This window comes from Lagopus muta, chromosome 2 (assembly GCF_023343835.1).
Source record: "Lagopus muta isolate bLagMut1 chromosome 2, bLagMut1 primary, whole genome shotgun sequence".
NCBI classification, from domain to species: Eukaryota; Metazoa; Chordata; class Aves; order Galliformes; family Phasianidae; genus Lagopus; species Lagopus muta.
Genome location: NC_064434.1, coordinates 27,618,901 through 27,626,702, shown reverse-complemented (window position 1 = coordinate 27,626,702; position 7,802 = coordinate 27,618,901). Strand labels below are relative to the sequence as shown.

The 7,802-nt window shown below is 36.3% G+C and overlaps 1 protein-coding gene across 9 annotated transcripts in view; it reads right to left on the bottom strand.

Moving 5' to 3' along the window:
* The window catches only part of ADGRB3 (adhesion G protein-coupled receptor B3), a 459,396-nt gene that overhangs the window by 70,097 nt on the left and 381,497 nt on the right, over positions 1 to 7,802 (bottom strand). The window lies entirely within an intron of this gene.

The following is a 7,802-nucleotide window of genomic DNA, read 5'->3' as shown; positions in this document are numbered from 1 at the left end:
AAGCTACAGCCTTTTTAGTATACCTATTTTAGGCTTCACAACATTACTTTTTCATAAGAAAAACATGATGACATTTCCTGTAGCAGTGTCTTGTCTAGGTACTATTGGATTGGTTACAGTTTCAAGACAATCACACCATATTAAGAAAAAAACAAACAAACAAGACAATATTTTCAAAATGCAAGCTATGTCTATACCAGCAAGCTAAGCAGGACCAGGTTATAGGCTCAAGCACCTGGCAGGTAATGATGAACTGTCAGCTGGTGCTGCTGAACAACCACCATACCCCCTGTCATGGTCTGTGCCAGACCACAACCCCTGCACATTAGCTGGCACACATCTTTGAATAGCACAGGCCAGCAGGCAGCATGGATGCAGCCTGCCTCTTGTTGAAAGACAAGGGTCTGTATGGATAGTCTGCATGGATAAGCTGTGCAGCATCAGTTGTCCCTAGGCCCATAAAACATTTCCTGGCCTGTTTAATGCACTATAGATTGATAGATTAATATTGACAAAAATATGGAGTTTCTAAAATCCTCGTAACAAAACACGGATCTCATTTCGTCTCTCTGAAAACATTGACTCATGCTTCCCTAATTGCCTCAAAGCCTAACTCAAAAGCCAAAAATTGTTAAAAGATTTCTATCATATGTTTGCTCATGCATGCCTGGCTTTAACCCATGCAATATCACTGCTGGCCCCTACTGTCCCCTATCACATCTGTGCAATGGGAAAACCAGTGCTTCTCTCCATTATTGGAAGCACTACGAAGACCGCTACAAAGTGGTGGAGGAGAAGCTCCCAGATACTAAATTATGACACATGCACCTTTGACTGAGTCTGAGGATCATATGGACTTCTAAGACAAAATTTTACAAAGTCTAAAATAAATACATTTCTTAATCTTCACCTTTATCTTAATAGAAAACATTATACAAACAGCTTGCTTTGTCCACTTTCAGAGAAAAGTTTTAATGAAAAAATCTATGTATTAAATTATGTAAATATAATATATAGGCTTTATATTAAAACAATCCAATTCTTTTTCCTTTTTACAGGTTCAGCAATGTTTACATTTCTACTTATCCCATTGCCTTGACTTTGCTTTATCTGTGCATGTTTCAACTAAAGCTGGGAACTTTTCATACATTTTAGTACTTGAACCTCCCCAGCCCTCATGCCCTTAGTACTTATCCATCCACCTGACGAAAAATGGTGTCTTTGATAATTATTTTTTTTTTATGCTAATCTACAATGAGTGCAGAGTGAAAGCAAACACTATCATTCTGTGTTTAGTGGGACTTAAACCCCTTTTGGTACAGGAATAAATGATTACACGGAACATTTGACAGTAAAGAATCAAGCCCTTGATTTAATGCTTCCAAATAACTCTATGTCAAATTATTCTCAGTGTAGAACATTCAAGTAAAATGCTTTCTGTTTCCATACTGTCTTTGGCAGATCCTCATAGTTAAAAAAAACTCCCCCTCCTCACCACCACATAATTGTGTGAGATCAGTCTGAATCCCTGCAGTTTATTACTCTTCATAACTGCTAATATTATATAAAACATATTAAAGTACTAGTGCAGAAGCAATTAAGTAGGGATACTATGCCAAAGTGCTTTGACCTTTCCTACTAAAATATCAGGGATCAATTATTCTCTTTATTCATTGTAGACAGAAATAAAAAGCATATATGAAAGCAGAAAAAAAAAAAGTGAACTAATTGGAAAAAGCTTTTGGCAATACAACAAATTCCATGGGCAATTACAAAAGCATCAATATTGAAAAATAGACATTGTTCCTGCAGGAATGATTCAGGAATAATAAAGTAATTCCAGGTGTAACGTGATAGATGATGTCATACATGATGTAAAATCAAAGAAAGTTTTAATAAGCTGTTGTACTTCAAAACATTAACTTCTATACTACCATCCTCATTTGAAAGCTATTCATAGAATCAAAGAATCATAGAACAGTTTGGGTTGGAAGGGACTTTAAGATCATCTAGTTCCAAACCCCTGCTATAGGCAGGGACATCTCCCACTAGACCAAGTTGCTCAAAGCTGCATCCAGCCTGGCCTTGAATGTTTCCAGTCAGGGGACATTCACAGCCTTACTGGGCAACCTGTTCCAGTGCCTCACCACCCTCACAGTTAAGAGTTTCTTCTTAATATTCATTGTATGTGAATTGTTTGATCTACTAGAGCAGTACTCTCATAAAAAAGCAAGGAAGTGAGCAAGTCAAAGTGAAAATAAGATGAAAATAAGAAGCCCAACCCAGAATCTGTAGGCTGATCTTCTCATTGATACCTCTCTGTATGTCTTAGATGCCTAAGCACCACTAATAATTTGGTGATGTGACTTCTGAAAATTTGACAAGCCCCACTACACGTGAATTTAAGTTCTTTCTGGAGAATGTGTGTATGTGTGTGGGTGCTATTTTTGATTTTGCCACAACCTGTTTCTCCAAACTGGTGGATGGATCACAGTTGTGTCAGATAGTACTGTTATACAACAGAAATAGAAACATAATTTCTTTCTCTACTATATTTATTTGCTTTGCTTGAACTCAATTGCTGGTCTCTCAACTTCACATTACATTATAGTTTGTTGAGGCAAAAGTGTCAGCAAAGTAATTCTAAATATTTCCAACTTAAAAAAAAAGTGCAGAATAATTTACTCGAGATTAAAAGGTTCTTGGTCATGTTATGCAAATATTATTCCTCTGTTACATCAGCTAAAATTTCTATCTCTTCTTTCTAGAATTTTGTGTTCTTTATTGCTTGTTGCATACAGAAAAAGCATAGGCTAGCTCTGAATACGGTAAAAATTTATGTCTGGATTTGAGCACTTTTGCCCCTGTTCTCAGGAGTCTAATAGTGGTTTAAGCATTAATACAATTCTGTGCACTTTTTACACCAACATAAACTTCCAACATAAACTTTTTAAACCAACATAAACCCCTACATTTAACCACCTTACCTTTAATCTTTTTTGTTTTTATTTAACAATTATCACTGCACACTTTCCTCTATTTCAGTTACAACTGTCAATCTTGGGGCTAGATTCTTCAGTACTGCTTTTCTCTTCTTTCTCTCTGTATCCTTTTAGCCTCATTTGCCCCAGGCATACTCCTCTGTCATGCAAAACCAACATTAACGTGCATCAGGGAACGCTCAGATCCCTAATCAGTGAGGGAGATAGCAAAGAAAGGGTGTATTTGAATGTTTATCTGAAGCTTTATTCTGGGAAGACAGATTTACAATTTACAAAGAACTCATATTTTACCATCCAAGAGATACGATCACAGGCAATCCAATCCGGTAATCATTAATAAAGGGCAATACTCTGCTACTCTAATATTTAGTCCAAAAAGTCGAAGGCTTGTGTATTCAGCTGTTAGCTTCTATTTTTCTGTGTGTTGCTGCATTTGTTCCAGAAACCAGCTCTCATGAATGATGGATAATGCATCACTGCGCTGGGTGCCAAGTCAGCTATTTGATGTGTTGAGACTTTTCTTGTTGTAATGATCCACCCATTTTACTTAACATCTTTTTCTCCAATTTCATTTGAAACTTGATACTCACTTCAATGTTCTCCATGAATATTACTGTCATTTCATGTTAGACTTCTTTCAATTGTCATGATTACCTTGCTACTTAGGCAGGAATTTAAGCGGTTTCTATTCATCTACTTTCAATTTTTTTTTTTTTTTTAAGTATTGGCTTGCTTTGTGGCTTAAATGCTGATAGGCACGATGTGCTGACACACATTAAAAATAGAAAGAAATTATAATAGTGCCATGACCTTGCCTCAGACAACTTGCAAAAGACATTAGATACAGACTTAAATGGACTTTCCTTTTTTTCAAATCAGTTATAAATTCAACTTTCTCATTGTTCCATTTGTGCAGGTTAATTAATAAATCTTCAATAAATTCAAGGAACAGGTTTTTGTTTGTTTGTTTGTTTTTGTTTTTAAGAATTCCTTTAGTTTTACAGAATTGTGACAAGCAGAACAAGAACAACTCTTTGGTCTTAAAAATTCAATAAACTTATATCTTATCCATTAAAAAAAAAAAATCAGAAACCTGAAGCTCCCAATTGATCAGCATAATCTTTTTTGTACCATACAGTCTACAAAACATTATTCAATCATCTCTTCTGGAAGTGGTATCACTCATACACTGCAAAATAAGTGGGCAAATGTGAAGAAATTAAATATATCATAGTCTTTAGATAGCATCTCAGCCAAGCAAATGTGGACAGACAGCAATTTCTCCTTTTGATTTTTACGAGAGAATTGGACAAGTACAGTTTCACAGAGACCTGTACAGAAAAGATATTTCACACAGATAAATATCTGTTACTCAAGAGATGAAGTTAAATTTTGTCTTCAGAGATTTAATGCCCATCAATTTACACGTACCATTCAACTAGTGACTCTAAAGACCACAGCAAGAAAAAGTACTTAGCATAGTGAAACTTAGAGGGAGGTATGGTCAAGTCACTAAAATATTAACTGATTATGGTTTCTGAAAGCGTGTAGAACAAAAGTCTTGAAGAAAGACAGAAAATAGTAATACCACATTTACTACTTATTCCTCATTAGCAAGGCTTATTTTTCCCTTACTGCTCACAACTTGAGCTAGGGAGCCAAGTCTGGAAAATATTTTAATGTTATAATATCCAAAATGCTATGCTTTAAGTGTATTGATATCACCACTTATAATAACATTGCTCACATAAGTTGTGTTACTTATGTGAGCAATGTTATTATTGTAATGACAGGGATATCAGGTATAAGACTTGCAAAGCATATGTGGGCAAGAAGAAAGAAAATAAAGTCTGAATCTTGATTGGAATAGCTTGTACAGTATTGTCCAGGTAAGGACAAAGAGTGTTAGATTGTAGGTATGAGAGAGAGCTCAGTGTTCTCATTATTGGCCGATGCTTCTCTCTGAGAAGATGTCATTAGTGTGTAAGTGTACAAAGATCAGCTATCATCCTCTGCTTTGGAAGGGATGACTGGTACATATGAAGGGAACACTGCCAAGTGATATCCAGCACTCATCATTAATCTGTAAAATGTATAAACAAGATAATTCTGATTTTTAAAAACAAAGCTGTTAGTGCCTTAAGAAACTGTCAGTTCCTAGTGTTGGAGAGATTTACCTGCAAGACCAACATGCATGGGAACTTTTTTTGATTACAACGGGTTTTGTCAGATCAATGAGGGGGGAAAAAAAAAGAACAGATTATGGCTGTAAGAAATTTGCCAGCATTTGATGGAGTGCAGTCAAGAATACCTGGTATATGGCTACTTCCCATGCATTCTTCTATTAAACCAAGACACAGTAAAAAGGCTTAAGAGGGTTGCATTTCAAAACCTCATTTATTAGCAGGCTTCTTTAACAGCTGCAGAAAGCAGTGACTCAGAATGGGTACCTATTATATTCGGGTTTGGGTACGGTCCCTCTTATCTGGTAATCCCATGGGGCAGAGTATCTTGGAAATACTGCTCCTCCTTTGTCAGGGATGTGCTCATAGTCTCTGAGCAGCTGTGTCTTTGGTAAATATTCATATATGGGTCTTTTCTAGATGGGGAAGTCTAGAAAGTGGTATTTTGGGGATATAGCTTGAAAATGTACTATAGTAAAGTACAGCAGTAGGTCATATGTTGGCAGTCAATCTCCAAACCAGTCCCAAATAGGTATCTTTTCACAAGTCTGTGAAGAGTGTGCTTATATTTATCAAGACAAGACACTAAACAAGGTTCCCCTGCCTGACTTGACAGAAGATGAAGGAAAAAAAGCAGCAGAGAATTAGTCATGCTCATAGCAGCATCTTCTAATGTGATTGGATAGGATGGAAGAGAATGGTCTTCCCTGCCATTCCAATGTTGAACCAGGCAAACAGAGGACCATTTCTGCCTGTTCAGAAGAGGCTAACGGGTATTGAAAACTGTCATATACTGACTGAGCTTTGCTGGCTTGTCTTGGAAACGAACTGTTAGCTCTCACCAAAAAAGGTAGGAAAGTCATTTTTCTCAGATGTGCAAAACTGTAACCTGAAGAGGGTAAAATGAGCTAGAGTTCATTGTTCTTTCTGATAATACATAATACAGCTTTCCAATAATGCATCAGTTTTGATCCAGAAAAGCATGTTGACACTTTAAAGACCTGAAATTACCACCATTTTCTTTTTTTTTTTTTTTTAATTTTTGAGGATTTAAAGTGATGTTTCCCAGATAGATTAACTGCGTTCTCTAAGTTTTTAAACTCTGCAAAAAATATTTCCATCAGTACTAAGAGTCACCATAAAGCCACTACCCCATATCACACAATTTGTTCAAAACCTGAACTAAAGATAGCAAAAATGCTCTACCTCAATAACAAAGAACATGCTGATTGTAGCAACACACTTTCATTTATTTGCTTGTTTGCATATCTTTTTTTAATCCCTGTTTATCTTTCCTCTTATTTTGAAAACATGCACAGTGATTCAATGCAATGACCATCACAGCATCTTGAAACTACATGCTTTCTGTACAAATCTGTAATTACTTGCTTGGCAAATGTTTTTCTGCCCTTCTCTTTCCTTCTCTTATAGGACTCTTGCTTTAAACAGTATAAACCTGCCTGGCCTGCACTTGTGCACTGAGTTGAATCTTTATGACCAAAGCTAACTTATTTCATACAAGGTGAAACTCCAGTACCATGACATAGTTTCTCTGGTCAGTGGGCCCCTGTGAAAGGAAAGTCACTAAAAATCTATCACATGTCAAGATCAGTAAATTTCGTAGGTTTTCAGGCTTGTTGGCAGCATAAGGTGCAAAATTCAGGAAACGGTATGCAGTGGATGCCTGGAGAAAATATCTTTCCTGGGTAAGTGTTTTGGTGCTGTTATAAACATGACTATTGCTGGAACATCCTGAGAAGTGGTGTATTTCACACAGGACTGCAATAAACCCCACCTGGAATCCTTGATCAGTACTGAAAGGGGGTAGAATAGAAATGCTGAATGATATCTCCTTGTTTTAATGCCATCAACTCAGCTGAACCAGTTACTAGCTTTGTAGTACTTACATTACTACAATATTACTACCCCAGGCTGACAAGATCATATTGAAATGATCCTCCAAGGGCTACCTGAAAGACCCTTCTGGCTATTTTTATCCCTACAGCCTGATGTCAGATGGCTGTACCATTTCAGGGAAAAAAACCTGAAACAGAAACATGAAGCATGAGCTGTCACAGTCAGTTACAGCCTAAAATTGTTCAATCAAAAGCAAAGTATGGAAACCAATGGGATGTTCTTTGTCAGATGAAGTGAGATAAACAAAGTCTGACATTAGTATAAATTGTCCCAATGCTGATAAAGTCAATAGAAGTTGGCTTGTTTATGCCAGTAATCTACTTGGCTCAGTGCCTTGTGGTATTGCCTCATGGGGCACATGCAACACTAACATTTGCTGCATTTGAAGGAACAGCAGTCATATGGATATGTAGAGAATACAAATTGCCAAAAAACACACTGTCATCAAATGATGCAATAAATAAATAAATAAATAAATAAAAGAACAAAGAAAAGGTATTTGCATTGGTTGGTAACAGTAGGTAAGATCAAACATACTCAGATCCAAGAAAACCAGAAAAAACCTCACTGGATTGGAGTGTTGTCAGAGGACAATATTCTCTCATTGATAGATAAATTCTGAGAATTTTTTTTTTTTTTTTTTTTTTTTTAAAGTAAGCAGCATTAACTAGTAGCAAAATACTTAAGTCATTAGCTAGTT